Source organism: Sturnira hondurensis, unplaced genomic scaffold (assembly GCF_014824575.4).
Source record: "Sturnira hondurensis isolate 20B ecotype Veracruz unplaced genomic scaffold, ASM1482457v3 Scaffold0008948, whole genome shotgun sequence".
Taxonomy (NCBI): Eukaryota; Metazoa; Chordata; class Mammalia; order Chiroptera; family Phyllostomidae; genus Sturnira; species Sturnira hondurensis.
Window position 1 is genome coordinate 1,065,062 of NW_028081579.1, and position 15,518 is coordinate 1,080,579.

The following is a 15,518-nucleotide window of genomic DNA, read 5'->3' on the forward strand; positions in this document are numbered from 1 at the left end:
AAAGCTACTCAATTTCTTTTCAATTTCTTATCTGAAAATAGTTATATAATGAAAAGTTAATTCATATTGACATTAGAAGAATTAAGAGTTAGTACATACTAGACCCATAACTGGTCCACATTAAGCCCTAAATAAACAATTAGCTATGAATTAGAAGAAAGCACACACACGCACACGCACACACATAGCAAGTTTACATTTGTCTCTTGACTTACTTAGCCAAGAATATTTTCAGTTGTAAGTTTGCACTCAGAGTAGAACAGATGTGGCATATCTCAGCCCAACCTCCACTGGCCTCTAGAGACATGCGCTACCAGTAAGTGGCCAACGTAAGGTCTTGCAATATGTGGCAAGATCAATTGTTACGGTTCCACGGTTCCATTTCTCTTTTATGCTCAGGGCTTACATCACCAGTTTGGGAAGAAAAAGCCCCAAGAAGCTATGCCGTCTCATGGGAAGAAATTACAAACATGTGGGTTCCTGCTGATTCTTGAGCCAAACCCAGTGCCAGAAAGGTCATAACTCTATCTAACGGAAGAGACCAGAATCAATGTCCAGATGTTCCTGAACAGGCATGCTTCCCCCAGCTTTCTAGCATTTGGGAGAACTGTTTCTCCACATTGCCTCTGTGGAGTAGAATTGGGTTTCTGATCACTGTGGAAGACATTAAAAATCATGGTCCCTACCACAGATCTCATTAGCTCTTTAGGAAAAAAACAACACATAAAATTATGCTAAACTTTACAACAGACAAGATAAGGGGAGAGTAAAATAAAGATGCAGAATTTTGCAAAATGAAGCAGAACAATTAGTGTTTGAAAAAGAATTAGATCATTCTGTGATAAGATAAAGATGCTTAGAAAAAACTGGATTTAAGTTGGGTGGAATTTAAAAAGCATTCTAAGAAAAGAAATAAAACGAGCAAAAATAGTAAAGCAGCAACGCAAAAGGAGAGGTTAGGCAATATAAGTACTCCAGCTTGACTGAAGTAAGAGATTTACATGAAACTACGCTGTGAAAGACCATAGAGAAGCTGGAGTCTTTGGGTGTACGTATATGGAGGAATAAGATATTTTTAAAAGCTTAAGCTCTTTTCTCTCTACACTTATTCTCTAGGTGACTCAATTGGTCTCATGGTTTCCAATGTTACAGCTATGTTGATGACTTACCCATGGGAACCTAACAGTCTCGCTCCACTTGGATGTCCAGCAGGAACCACAAACTTAGCATATGCACAGCTAAATTCCTGGAAAACCCTGCCAAACCTATTCTCTCAAAGCCACCTTCATCTCAGTTAATGGTAACTTCATCTTGTATCTGCTCAGGCCAAAGACTTTCAAATAATTATTGAGTCTTCCTTTCCTCTCACATCTAATCCAACAAAAAGTTCTGTTGGCTCCAACTCAAATATACCCCAAACCAGAATACTCTTTGCTGCTTTCACTGAGATCTGAACCACCACGATCTCTGAGCAAGATTTGTGTTGACACTCTTAACTAATCTCCCTATATCCTCTTGCTTTTCAATATAGTTGTCAGAATAACTTTGTTACCATGTAAGTCAGATCATGTCACTGGTATATGAAAAGCCCTCCAAAAACTAGCCATCTCATTCACAGTAAAACCCACACTCCTAATTGTGACCTACAAGGCCCTCCCTACTCAATATATATTTTCCCACTCAAAACCCCTCTCCCAACACCTACCTTGCTTCCTACTACCCATCTTCAAGCTCCCTCTGCCCCTCCCAATATCCATGCTTGCCCCCACGGTCCTCTGCACCTGCTGTTCCCTTTGCCTGGAACCCTTTTACCCCAGATACTCACTGCATTCCCCACCTCACTTCCTTCAAGTCTTTATTCAAGTGCCACACTTACAGAGAGAAGGCCTTCCTGGCCACATAACCCAAAGGCCAACCTTTCACCCTTGATTCTCTCTGTCTCTCTCCTCCATTTATTTTTCTACTTTGCAGTTTATCACTTTCTCACACAGTATATATTGTGCTGATTTGTTATTCCTCTACCTCATAGACTATAAACCACCAGAACTTATAAATTTCTGCTTGTTTAATATACCTTTATGACCTAAAGAGTCCTTGGCACAAAATAAATACTCAATAAATGTGTTAAATAAATGAAAGAACATGGCAATGCTGAACAAAATACATAGAAAAAGAAGAAATTATAGAATACTGTATTCTAAAAAACATTTGTTGAGTACCATGCAAGTTGTAAGGTCTCTCAGGAATACAAAGATGAAAAAGACAATGGTGGGACAGAGAGACAAATATAATCCAAAATACATATTTACAGTTTTCCTGTGAGAGTTACAAAGAGAATGGTATAAAGACTTGAGAAAAAATTCTATTGGTAGGGAACTACTGCAGCAATCTAGGTACCAGGCCCTATACTGGATAACATACAACAAAAATGGAAAGGGTCAGACGTGATGATTATCATAATAAAGAACAGAAATAGTTGGTAACATTTTGTGGTTAGTTAAACAGGGAGAGGAAGACAACTAAGTGTCAAGCTAAGGGAATGACAAGATGGTTGTGCCACTTAAAAAGAGAGAGAGAGAGGTTTAAAAGTGGATGGGAAAATGATAAGCTCAACCTAAATACATTATATCTGAGATAATAGCAGACTATGTAAAAGAAAATTTCAGGACATAGTTCCAGACTCAAAACTGCAACTCAAGGATAAGAAATACAGACTTATAAGTTATTTTTCCACAAAGAGATAACTGATGGAAAAAGGGTGAGATTTCTAAGCAAAAGACTAAAGGCAAAAGCAAAGGGAAATAGATAAACTCAGAGACATCTGAGGAACTGTCTTTAAAGGACATTAGGAAAGAGTGAGACTTCCAGCCAAGATGGAGGCGTAAGTAGAAACACTGTACCTCTTCACACAACCAAAATAAGGGCAACAACAATTTAGAAACAAGAAACAATAAGTACTTACAGAAAATCGAACTGTATGGCAGTCTGACAACCAAGGGGTTAAAACAGACACATTCATCCAGACTGGTAGGAGGGACAGAGACAGGAGGCCAGGCAGAGAGGGGTCTTGGCAAGGCAGTGGCTGGTGGACCCCGGGCACACAAAGTGGCAGCAGGCAGACCCAGCAAGGCAGTGGACTGTGGAGGGGTGCAGTGCACAAGGCAGTTAGCAGACTGGGTGGTCCCACGTTTGTGCACAGATAAACCAGGCAAAACTAGGGAGCAAGACAGATGGCACAACCCAGAGCTCCAGCACAGGGAAATAAAGCCTCAAAACACTGATTGAAAACACTTGTAGGAATTGAGATGCTGGGAGAGACTCCCAGCCTCACAGGAGAGTTCATTGCAGAGACCCACAGGATCCTAGAAAATACATAAGCCCACCCACCTGGGAATCAGCACCAGAAGGGCCCAATTTGCTTGAAGGAAGCAGGGGAAGTGACTGAAATCTGGCAGAGAGCAGAGCAAGAGCCATTGTTCCCTCTTGGACCCCTGCCCCACATACAGCATCACAACACAGCAACATGGGTTGCCCCGCCCTAGTTCACTTAAGGCTCCACCCCTCACTATGCAACAGGCACATCAAGACCAAAAAAAAAAAAAGGCCCAAATGAAAGGCAAATCAAAGCTCCAGAAAAAATACAACTAAGCGACAAAGAGAGAGCAAAACTATCAGATGCACCGTTCAAAAGACTGCTAATCAGGATGCTCACAGAATTGGTTTAATTTGGTTGGAATTTAGATGAAAAAAGGAAGGCTATGCAAAGGGAAATAAAGAAAAATGTACAGGAAACCAATAGTGATAGGAAGGAAACTGGGACTCAAATCAATGGAGTGGACCAGAAAGAAGAAACATCCAATCAGAAAAGAATACAGAAACAAGAATTCAAAAAAATGAGGTTCCAGGCTTAGGAACCTCCAGGATGTCTTGAAATGTTCTAACATCTCAATTATAGGGGTACCAGAAGGAGAAGAAGAAGACCACTAAGTGAAAAAGTTATTTGAAGAAATAATAAAGGAGAACTGCCCCAATCTGGCAAATGAAATAGATTTCCAGGAAGTCCAGGAAGCTCAGAGTCCCAAAGAAGGTGGACTCAAGGAGTAACACACCAAGGCACATCAGAATTACATTACCCAAGAGTAAAATGAAGGAGATAATTCTAGAAGCAGCAAGAGTTACCTACAGTAACTATAACTAGTTACAGTTACCTACCTAGGAGTTCCCATAAGACTATCAGGTGACTTCTCAAAAGAGACCTTACAGGCAAGAAGGGTCTGGAAAGAAGTATTCGAAGTCATGAAAGGCAAGGACCTACATCCAAGATTGCTCTATCCAGCAAAGCTTTCATTTAGAATGGAAGGGCAGTTAAAGTGCTTCCCAGATAATGTCAAGTTAAAGGAGTTCATCATCACCAAGTCCTTTTTATATGAAATGTTAAAGGGACTTATCTATGAAAAAGAAGATAAAAAACATGTACAGTAAAACTCACAATTATTAACAACCATACCTAAAACAAAAACAAACTAAGCAAACAACTAGAACAGAAACAGATTCACAGAAATGGAGATCACATGGAGGGTTAGTAACAGGGGATTGGGAGGAGAAGGCGGGGGGAAGGTATAGAGAATAAGTAGCATAGATGGTAGGTACAAAATAGACAGGGGGAGGGTAAGAATAGTATGAAAAATGTAGAAGCCAAAGAACTTAAAAGTATGACCCATGGACATGAACTAAAGGGGGGGAAATATGGGTGGGAGGGGGTGTGCCGGGTGGAGGGAAGCGGGGAATGGGACTTTAATAGCATAATTAATGGAAAATATTTTTTTTTAAATTGTGATACACATATACAATGGAATACTACTCAACAATAAAAATGATGAAGTATTGCCATTTGCAACAACAAAAACAATTTACAAATAAAGGACATTAGGAAAGAGGTAAGAAGAATGGATAAGAACAGAGATTAATTGAATACAAAAACCTATGCCAATCAAGTATTTTACCTCCACCTTCCTCCACCTACACAGCATACAAGGAGCCTAATATTACCCTAAGCCAAAAGTAGTGAGAATAACTCCTTTGTGGCAAAGATGGCCAACTGTCAACAAATATTCACACATCTCCTTCCACAGTATGGAGCTGTCCCCCAAAAGTAATTGCTTAGCCAAAAACATCATTTCTGAGGCCCTCTTGTATTGAGGTGGGACCATGTGACTACTTTTAGCCAATGGAATGTAAGTAGAAGTGATATGTTATTTCCTTGCCACAGAAATTAAACAATGGCTTCTCCATTCTCTCTTAATCTTCCACTAGCAGAAGACAGAGAATCACAAGGCAGTTTGAGGAAGCCAGAATCACAAGACAGAAGGCATTCAGGCACTAAATCACTTGAAGGGAAGCTGCCTATGAGGCAAAACTTTCACTGGACCATTAAACAAATGAAAAATAAATTGCTATCTTGTTAAGCCATTGAGATGCTCAAGTTTACTTGTTCTGGCAGCCAGCATTCTTATTAATTAGAGCCCTTTTATTAAAAGGAAAGAAAACAGGAAGAGAGGAAAACATATCACCAGAAAATTTCATTTTATTCTATAGTTTCAGCGACCTAGAGAAAGGCCTTCTTCTTTGCAGCATTTGTAAGACAGACCAGCACCCTGACAGTCAGCTTTCTGTCCATCCACACTTAAGGAAAGCCTGCCAGCAGGCATGGCCATCAGACGACATATTTAGATGAAGTATTGGGTAGTTAGAATGGGAGAAACATGAATAATTACTACCAAGAGGTCAGATATGGTAGGAAGTTCTTTGCCTACTCCATTACCTATAATGTTCTAAACATCCCCTTTCTAGTTTGTACCTACCAATACATGATTCTTAATCCTGCACCTTTCCCCCCATTTGCCCCCTTTTCTCTCCCAACTGATAACACTCCAAATGATCTCTGTATCACTGATTCTGATCCTGTTCTGCTTGTTTGCTTAGTTATTGGATTCAGTTATTGATAGTTGTGAACTTATTGCCATTTTAATGTTCACAGTTTTTATCTTTTTCTTACATAATTCCCCTTAACATTTCATATAGCAAGGGCTTGGTGATGATGAACTCCTTCAGCTTTACCTTGTCTGGGAAACACTTTATCTGCCCTTCCATTCTGAATAGAATTATTTACAGTAGAGTAATCTTGGTTGTATGTCCTTGCTTTGCATCACTTTGAACACTTGTTGCCAGTCCCTTCTAGCCTGAAGTTTCTTTTGAGAAATCAGCCAACAATCTTATGGGAATTCCTTTGTAGGTTAACTCTCTAATTTACTCTTGCTGCTTTTAATATTCTCTTTATCTTTAACCTTTGGCATTTTAATTATGATGTGTCTTGGTGTGGTTCTCTTTGGGTACATCTTGTTTGGGACTCTCTGTACTTCCTTAACTTGTATTTCTATTTCCTTTGCCAGGTTGGGGAAGTTTTCTTTTATTATTTTTTCCAGTAAGTTTTTGATTTCTTGCTCATCCTCTTCTCCTTCCAGCACCATTATGATCCAGATGTTGGTACATGAAAGATACCCCAGAGGTTCCTAAGCCTATCCTCATGTTTTTAAATTCTTATTATTGTTCTGAATGAATGCTTTTTTCCTTTCGTGTTCCAAATCATTGATTTGATTCTCAGGTTCTCTTCACTGTTGGTTCCCTGTAGATTTTTCCTTATTTCACTTAATTTAACCTTCATTTCTGCCTATGCTGTTGTAAATAGCCCATGAATTCCTATCATATCCTGATAAGCAGTGATTTGAACTGTGCATCTGATAGGTTGCTTATCTTCACTTCATTTAGTTATTTTTTTCCATTTTTATTTTTATTTTAATTGTTGCTCAAGTAGTTTCCTGCCTTTTACCCCCATACCACCCACCTCATTTACTTCTTTTTATGAAGTTTTGTTCTGTTCTTTCAGTTTAGCTGTATTTCATCTCATTTTGGCAGCCTCTCTGTGTTTGTTTCCATGTAGTAGGTACAGCTGCTTTGACTCCCAATCTTAGCGCACCTGTTAAGTTGTATGCACACCCTTAGGTAATAGCCAGGGTCGGGCAACCTTCACTGCTCTGTTGCTCTGTGTGAGAGAAGGCTCACACAGGTGACAATGCTGCTGTCTGGCCTCTGGAGTTTTGCCCAGGAGGAAGCTGTCCCCCAACTTGCGCTTCACTTTCTCCCCCTGTGCCACTGGTGCACTTCCAGCTGTTGCTCTGGTGCTGAAACCCAGAGGGGGTAGGTCTGCCTAAGTCCCAAGTCTATCGTGGACCGTTTAAGAAGATGCGGTTTCTTCCACCACCCCAACTCCCACTGTTTTTTTACAACCAGAAGTTATGGGGACTTATCTTCCTAGTGCTGGGACCCTGGGCTGGGTGGTCTCCCTCCTGATTTTTATCCACCACATGTGGATGTAGGGCCGCCCATTCCCATCTCCCTGCCTCTCTGCACCACTCCATGTCTCCACACCTCTCTGTACTCTCTGCCCACCCTACCCATCTGGATGAATATGGCTTCTTTAAACCCTTGGTTGTCAGACTTCCACACAGCTCATTTTTCTGACTATTCTGGGTGATATTTGCTTTGTAGCATAGCTGTATTTTTTGCTATAGTTGTGCATGGAGTTGAGGCGTGTTTACCTATACCTCCAACTTGACTTAGAGATAAATTCTTTTATCTAGAAATTTACTCATCATTGTAGCTTTTACAAATTCTTTATCTCATAAAACATACTTATAAAATTTAATACTTAAGTGATCTGCTGCTGCTCACAAAGGCATTGTCATGAATACAATCCACTGAATAGTGTGTAAGTACAATAAAAGTAGAAAACAAACATTAATAGATTATATCATTTAGAAAATAATTAACACAGACTAAGGATAGAAAATACAGGTCATTCAAGTCTACAATTCCTTCAGGCCACAGCAGATATCACATGTGCCATTCCTCCCAGGAGAACAAGGGAACAAATCTCAAAATCCTTTTAACACAGTACCACTCAGCCTCCAACTGACTAGAGCTAGCATATTTAGTGAAACCTCTTTCCTTAGAGCACAGGTGGCAAACACAAGGCCCTCGAGCCAAATCTGGCCCTCTACCTTGTTTTATCCAGCCCAGCACCTTGTTTCAACCCGGCAGCAGCACTGAGCTCCTTGTCCCTAGTTAAGGAGTAGTTACATTGATACAGTCCTAAAGTTACATTTGGCCCTTTGGAGGCAAAGACGAGGCTGATGTGGCCCCCAGTGAAAATGAGTTTGACACCCCTGCCTTAGAGCAAAGCAACATTCCAATTAATGTTTATTGTATGAAAGTGTACTTCATTTTTCCTGTTCAGTACCTAGTGGGCTAAAAACAGTTTTCCAAAGGATTAAATAAAATTAAATATTATATTTTGCAATGAGAATATTGTAGCAATTGAATATGAAATGCTGTATATCGAAGTATTATGGGTATTCAACTAGTATGACCAGGAAGCATTTGATGGATATTCCAGTAGGAAGGGAAGCCAGAGACTATCAGAAGACTATCCAACAACTATCTAAAAGATCAGCTATCACTTAGGCCATTTTTATTCAATACAGAGTTCTAGGTATCTCTAGATAAAAAGTCACTGAGCCATGGTATCTACTGTACTATATAAATTTCAGAGTGGTTGCTGGCCCACACCCTGTTCTGAAGAAAGTACCTTGCTCTCTACATAACAATCAGCCTGAAGCATTTAGCTTATTAGTTCATCCTTGTGAATGCAGCCAATTGGACAAGGGCAGGAACACTTGGCTTTAAAGCAGCCAATAAATTGGAATGTCATTATCTTCTGTGGCCTATCTCCCAAAAATAACCCAATCAAATTCTCTCAAAAATTTCAACTGGAGACAAAGAACAAATTTTCAAATGAAAGTGAATACTGGAGCTCGAAAATATTGTAAACTATTAAGGGCCAGCAGTTTGGGACCCTATATAAAATTGAAAAAAAAAAGGGAAGCCTGCTGAAAGGAGGAAAGACTAGGGTACTTTGAGAGATGAAAAGACCTTAGTCCCTGTTTTTGGTTCCCTTTTCTTATTCCTGTGAAACTCAGGTATGCTCTTATGAATGATTATGGATGTTCTCAAAACTCCCTGTAGTTATCTATAAAAAAAACAAGAAAAAGTCCTCTCATTTAGTTAAGCTGGTTAAAGATCCCATTTAAAATAATTACTTAGAGATTGCGCACCTTGAGTAATGATGCCTGTGAGCCTGCAATGGGGTAATGCCTTTAAAATAAGTTGTACAACCTCAACCAAGATAATTAAAATCAGCTAATTCCTGATTTTAACTAAAAGTCAGGAATTTTAACTAAAACCTTATTGGCTGAATGAACTGCATCAAAAATAGCAACATGCAATCTGTACTATATTTTTAGCAACAAAGGTACCTCTAAAAACACCCATCCTCTTGAATAAAAGGCAAGATATTAGTAATTCAAGTTAATGGCAAATCTTTTTTTTCTTTAAACTCTAAAAGGGATGAATGAAAAAAAATAGCTCTGGGAGCGAACTTAAAACACAGGACTTAGATAACATGGCTAGCTCTTGGAACACAAAGTGGACCCAGCCCACATGTATGAGAGCTCCTTGGTAATTTGATGTTCTGCAAACTAAATATGCTTTTGTTTAGTCCATAAAAAAATTTTAATGTGAAAGAGCAAGCAATCAATGCATTTCATCTTTTAAAAAATCAGTATTTTAGCTCCTGTTGAAAATCTAGTAAATCTGAAAACACAGTGTCTACTTTCCCACTGGGGGAGGTTTCCTCTGGTAAGCCAAAATCCTCCTCATTCTCTATTACATTGCTCTTCTCTCATTGCTCCTGTCTTCTTTAGAAAATAAACTATCAATCCCCGCTATGTTGATATAGATTTTCCAATCCATGAACCTGCACAATCAACTTGTGAGTGGCTTGGTTAGGAAAAGTTCTGGTATCAGCAACACAGTACTCCTAGGGAAAAGACCAATGATTTGGTCCTTTGTCCTGCACCCAAGCTCACCAGTGCAGGCTTACCCTATGCTAAAGACAAGCTTCCTTCAGTCCCTTATTTTTTTTCCCTGTAATATGACCTCACTAGGAACCATTCCAATCCATCAGACAAGGGAGGAGAGAAGGGGATCATGTTCCCAGTCCTACTCTCCCAGGAAGCTCCTGTGCCTCTAAATAAATTTCTGGATGCCTAATAACAGATAACCAGAAGAAAGTTATGTAACCTCCACCTGTCAACAGTGTCTGAAACCCAGACCTTACTCAGAAAAAGACATTTTTTTCGAGAAATGTTTGAATTTAGGCAATTTGTATGTTTATCGGTAGCTATGAAAACCTTATGATGTAGCTAATAATAAAAGTTATATTTTTAACAAACTATTGTTTGTCAAGCTGTGAAGCAGAATGAAGAGAAAGCTACAGTAAAAATGTATTTAACAACCTAACTGGAAAAGGCACTAAGTTTAGCATGTTAGAAAAGGAGGTTTATAATACTGAATTTAATTTCTCTCCAGAAAAATACATGAACAAGAATAAAGACATCTTTATAAAAGAATCAATCATAATAAACATAAGAAAAACAGAACAAACCTTTTACTATTAATAAGCACATGTATCAAACCACCAGAACACATATCCATCTTGACATTATAGTCCTGTCCATTTGTTGCCTGGGTTTCAAATCCAAATGAGCATGGGTAGTTGCTATAGTGACAATATGCCAGTTTGGAACCAGGAGCTTAGTAATACTGAGTACTTATGAGCTTCATAACGTCAGTACTTCCTCCCACACTTTGAATCATAGCTCAGACATTATAACTTCACAAAATGTCATTTGATTCTCTCCTTTAGAAGTCAATTTTGTTACTATACCCAAAAGAGTTTATATTTTATCAAGTATAATATAAATGTTATAACAAATAATCTAACTCATTTAACATGCTAAGACTATACAAACTCACTAAATATTTAATTGATTGATATTAAAGACGCTGGCTTAAAAAAATTGTATGACATCACCAGGATTTACTGTTTTATTACTGTAACTGGAAAAGACCATATCTTATTATTTCATGTCCTAGCTCATGGTCATTAGTTATACTCCTACCAGTCTTCATTTAAAAGTTAAAGTTATTCCCTGGCTTGTGTGTCTCGGTGGATTGAGTGCTGGCATGAGAACCACAGGGTTGCCAGTTGGATTCCCAGTCAAGGTACATGCCTGGGTCGTAGGCCAGGTCCCCAGCAGGGGGCATGCAAGACGCAAGCACACATTGATGGTTCTCACCCTCTGTTTCTTCTTCCTCTCCCCTCTGCCTAAAAATAAATAAATAAATATTTTAAAAATAGTTTAAAAAGTGAAAGTGGTGAAAACGGCCTAAGTGCCAACCAGTAAATGAGTGAATCAAAAAACTGTGGTACATTCACACAATGGAATACTTTGCAGCAGAAAGAACTCCTACCCTTCCCAAAAGCATGGATGGAACTGGAGAGCATTATGTTAAGTGAAATAGGCCAGGCAGTGAAAGACAAATATCATATGATCTCACCTATAAGTGGAACTAAACAACAAAACAAACAAATGAGCAAAATATAACCAGAAACATGAAAATAAAGAATAAACTGACAATAACCAGAGGGAAGGGGGAAGAGGGATAATGAGGCAAAGAAGAGGAAGGTTTGTCAAGGAACACATATAAAGGACCCATGGACTAAGACAATGCGGGTGGGGGAATTGGAGACTGAATGTGGAGATGGGGGTGGGTAGGACAAAGGAGAGTAACTGGGGGAAAATGAAGACAACAGTACTTGAACAACAATAAAAAATAAGTATTAAAATAAAATTGTTAAAGAATCAGAAAAAATAAAAGTGAAAGTTAAAATTCAAAAACATTAAGAATTTTATTTTATTTTTTAAAGATTTTATTTGTCTTTAGAGAGGAAGGAAAGGAGAGAAGGAGAGAAATATCAATGTATGGTTGCTTCTTGTGAGTCCCCTGCTGGGAACTGGCCTGCAACCCAGGCATGTGGCCTGACTGGGAATCGAACCCCAATCGTGCGGTTCGCAGGCCCGTGCTCAATCCACTGAGCTACACCAGCCAGGCCAAGAATTTTATTTTATAGCAGATTAATGTATTTTTATTTCCTTTAAGAACTATTCCTAACCCTGGGGGGTGTGGCTCAGTGGATTGAGCGCCTGCAAACCAAAGGGTCCCCAGTTCAGTTCCCAGTCAAGGCCCATGTCTGGCTTTTGGGCCAAGTTCCCAGTAACGGGTGCATGAGAAGCAACCACACATTGATGTTTCTCCTCCTCTCTTTCTCTTTCCCTTCCCTTCTGTCTAAAATTAAGTTAAAAATTTTTTAAAAGAACTGTTCCTAATAATTAAAGACTAATTATTAATGATATCCAGAGAAGGTAATTTGTTGCTATTGAAATGCAAAAATTATGGAAAAACTATTAGTCTCAAATCCATCAGAGAGTATTTTCAGATCAAAAAGTCAGAGACTGGAAACCCTTATAAAGGGTGTGATAAAATTAGGTTTATAATTATTCATATGAAAAATAATACAATAATAATTAATAATCTAAGAATAAACTGTTTCATGTACTCACAACTCTGTAAACTAACTTTTGCCATATTCTGTATATTGTTGATGGGAATGGAAAATGGTGTAGCCACTTTGGAAAATAGTTTAGCAGTTTCTCAAAAAGTTAGACATAGAACCACCATACAACCTATCTCTCTCACTCCTATATATTTACCCAAAAGAAATGAAAACACATGTCCACAAAAGACTTGTACATGAAAGTTCATAGACATGTTATTCATAATAGCTAAAAATGGTAAATTAAATGTCTATCAACTCGTGAATGGGTAAACAAACAAAAAAATCCAGGGGAAAAGGAATGGATTACTGGTTCATATTAAATCATTCATGAACCCCCAAGAACATGAAGTTGGACACCAGAGACAACATATAGTTCCATTTACATAAAATGTTCATAAAAGGCAAATTTAACCATACACTGATGTTTCTCTCCCTCTCTTCCTACCTTCCCCTCTCTAAAAATAAATAAATAAAATATTTTTTAAGAACAGGAAAATTTATAGAGACAAAGTGTATTAGTAGTTAGCTGGGGGTAAAAATGGGGATTACCTGTAAATGGGCATGGGAATCTTATTAAATGAATGAAAATATTCTAAAACTGATTTTAAGTGATGGTTGCACCATTTTGTAAAATTACTAAAAATCTCTGAGTTGTGTACATGAAATGACTGAATTTTATGATAAGCAAGATGTTTCGCATAAAATCATTTCAGTTTTTTTCTTTAAAGTTAGAGAACATCAGGGCTGCCAAAACTCCCTATTTGTACAGATGAAAAAAGTGAGCCCCTAAAAGATTTAGCAACTTGGTTAAAGGTCACCAGCTAGATCATGGCAAAAGAAAAAAAGAAAAACGATCAAAATCCAGGTTCACCGTCTCACCAGTCTAATATTACATCTACTAAAAAAATGTTCAACGAATATTTTAAATTATAATTACTATGTAGAATTCTGAGAGGTGTTGTAGAAGCATCCAAATTTGAAAAACAAAAAGAATGATTAAAGCATACCCAAAATCCATGAGTACATAATCATGTCCAAAAAATAAAAATAAAAGCTAAAAAAATTCATTTGTCACTCTTTGAAGCAATGTTACTTCTAAAATTGGTAAGGGCAGTAACAGAATTAAGCATTTTTTTCTCTCTTTCCAATAGCAATTGTATTTCAGGGTAACTAAATGTTGCCAGTTTATGAAATAAAACTTCTCTACAGAAGAATACAAACTCTTAAATATAGGTGGAATGAAAGAATTAGAAAATATCATTTTGAAACTCAATAAACAATGATTCAGACAAGAATTATCAATTAGTGTTAAGGCCACTAAGTGAATGAATGATGGAGGCTGGACATTTGTAGGAAACCAAAATAGCACAAAATAGACAAAATACTTTGTCTTAAGGATAAAAACAAATCATAGAATGTTACATGAGGAAGATCAAGATGTCACAAATTTAGTCAAATGTTTAGCATTATGTCCAGCTTTATTAGTAATGCAAGGTCTAAAGGAGTAAGCTAAACACCAATAAAAAGTAGTCAAACAATTACAGAAGGTGAGATATTCTACAGGAAAATAAGCCTAGCCTCTTCAGCTAATCAGAGAAAGAAGACTGGGGAGCAGGGAACTATTTTAGATTTTAAAAGTCCTGAAATACATAACCAAAAACAGTGTGGCCCCTAACTGGATCCTAGTTTGGACAAAACAGCTGGTCAAAGGACATCTGGGAGATAATTGGATAAATTTAAAGATGGAATGTTAGATAACATTAAGAAATTATATTAAATGTGACATTTTTGTTATATAGTAATATGCTTTTATAGCTATGCACACTAAAGTAGATAAAAGTGGCAGATTTAGATGTCTATGGCTCACAGCAAAATACATCAATGAGTTTAAGATATAAAAAATTAAAATGCCAAGTCTTAACTTCCTAATGCACTGTTGTTTCCGTAAGTGCTCATTAACTTATGCATAAGATATAATAATTACATAGAAAGAATTCTTGCAGACAGGCTCAGAGAAGTGACCTACCACGAATGTTAGCTTTTTTGAAAAACAGGTAGTGAGCTGAAAAGAACTGAGGTAATTAACACAATATTGTTGGCAACGTGGCACATGAAAGGTACCAAAAAACATCAAAGCACCATGAAAAGAGAGAACTTTGCCTTCAAAGAGCTAAGATTATCTAATAGCACAGCTTCTTGGTGTTTATCACAAGAGAACAAGGCTGTTCCAAGATCACAGTTAAGGCTTTGAAGTGGCAGCCTTACTAAAACAATCCTCAATTATTACATAAAGTCATATTCCTTTCTGACTTCACCGCCCATTAAAACCAGTTAACTACTTCCCAGATTGTGATGAAGTTAAAGGACACTCTCCGGAAAATCCTTCTCTCAAGCTACAGAAAACTTTTGCTGTAACCACCGCTTCATTTCTACCAGGGCCCTATGAATCTCAGAAGTGGGAATTGAGAGTCTCCAAACCCTGGAGAACAGACTCACATCCAGCCAGCCGATCTCATTAGCCGTATCCCCTTCAGCCCTCTAAACCCAAAGGGTGGCGCTGTCCTCACTCCTTCCCCACACAACCAGGTGTGCGCTAAGGTCTATTTGTTGGGTCCGACCCAGGGGGTAGGTGCACGTGCGACTTCATCCAACACACGTGCAACTCTCCCGACACAGCCTGTCCCTGTAAGCACACGAATGGGCCCGGGCTCGGTCCTTAGGGACCCTCTCTGAAACTTAAAAATACTCTGAGTAGGTGGGACGACTAAGATCCTGCATGCTAGCACTTCAGCTCTGAGTCTCCAGCCCAGCAACTGAGAAACGAATAATAAGAGAAGCGTCCAGACGCCTCGCACCAACCCGGGCTCTACCATTTCCATCG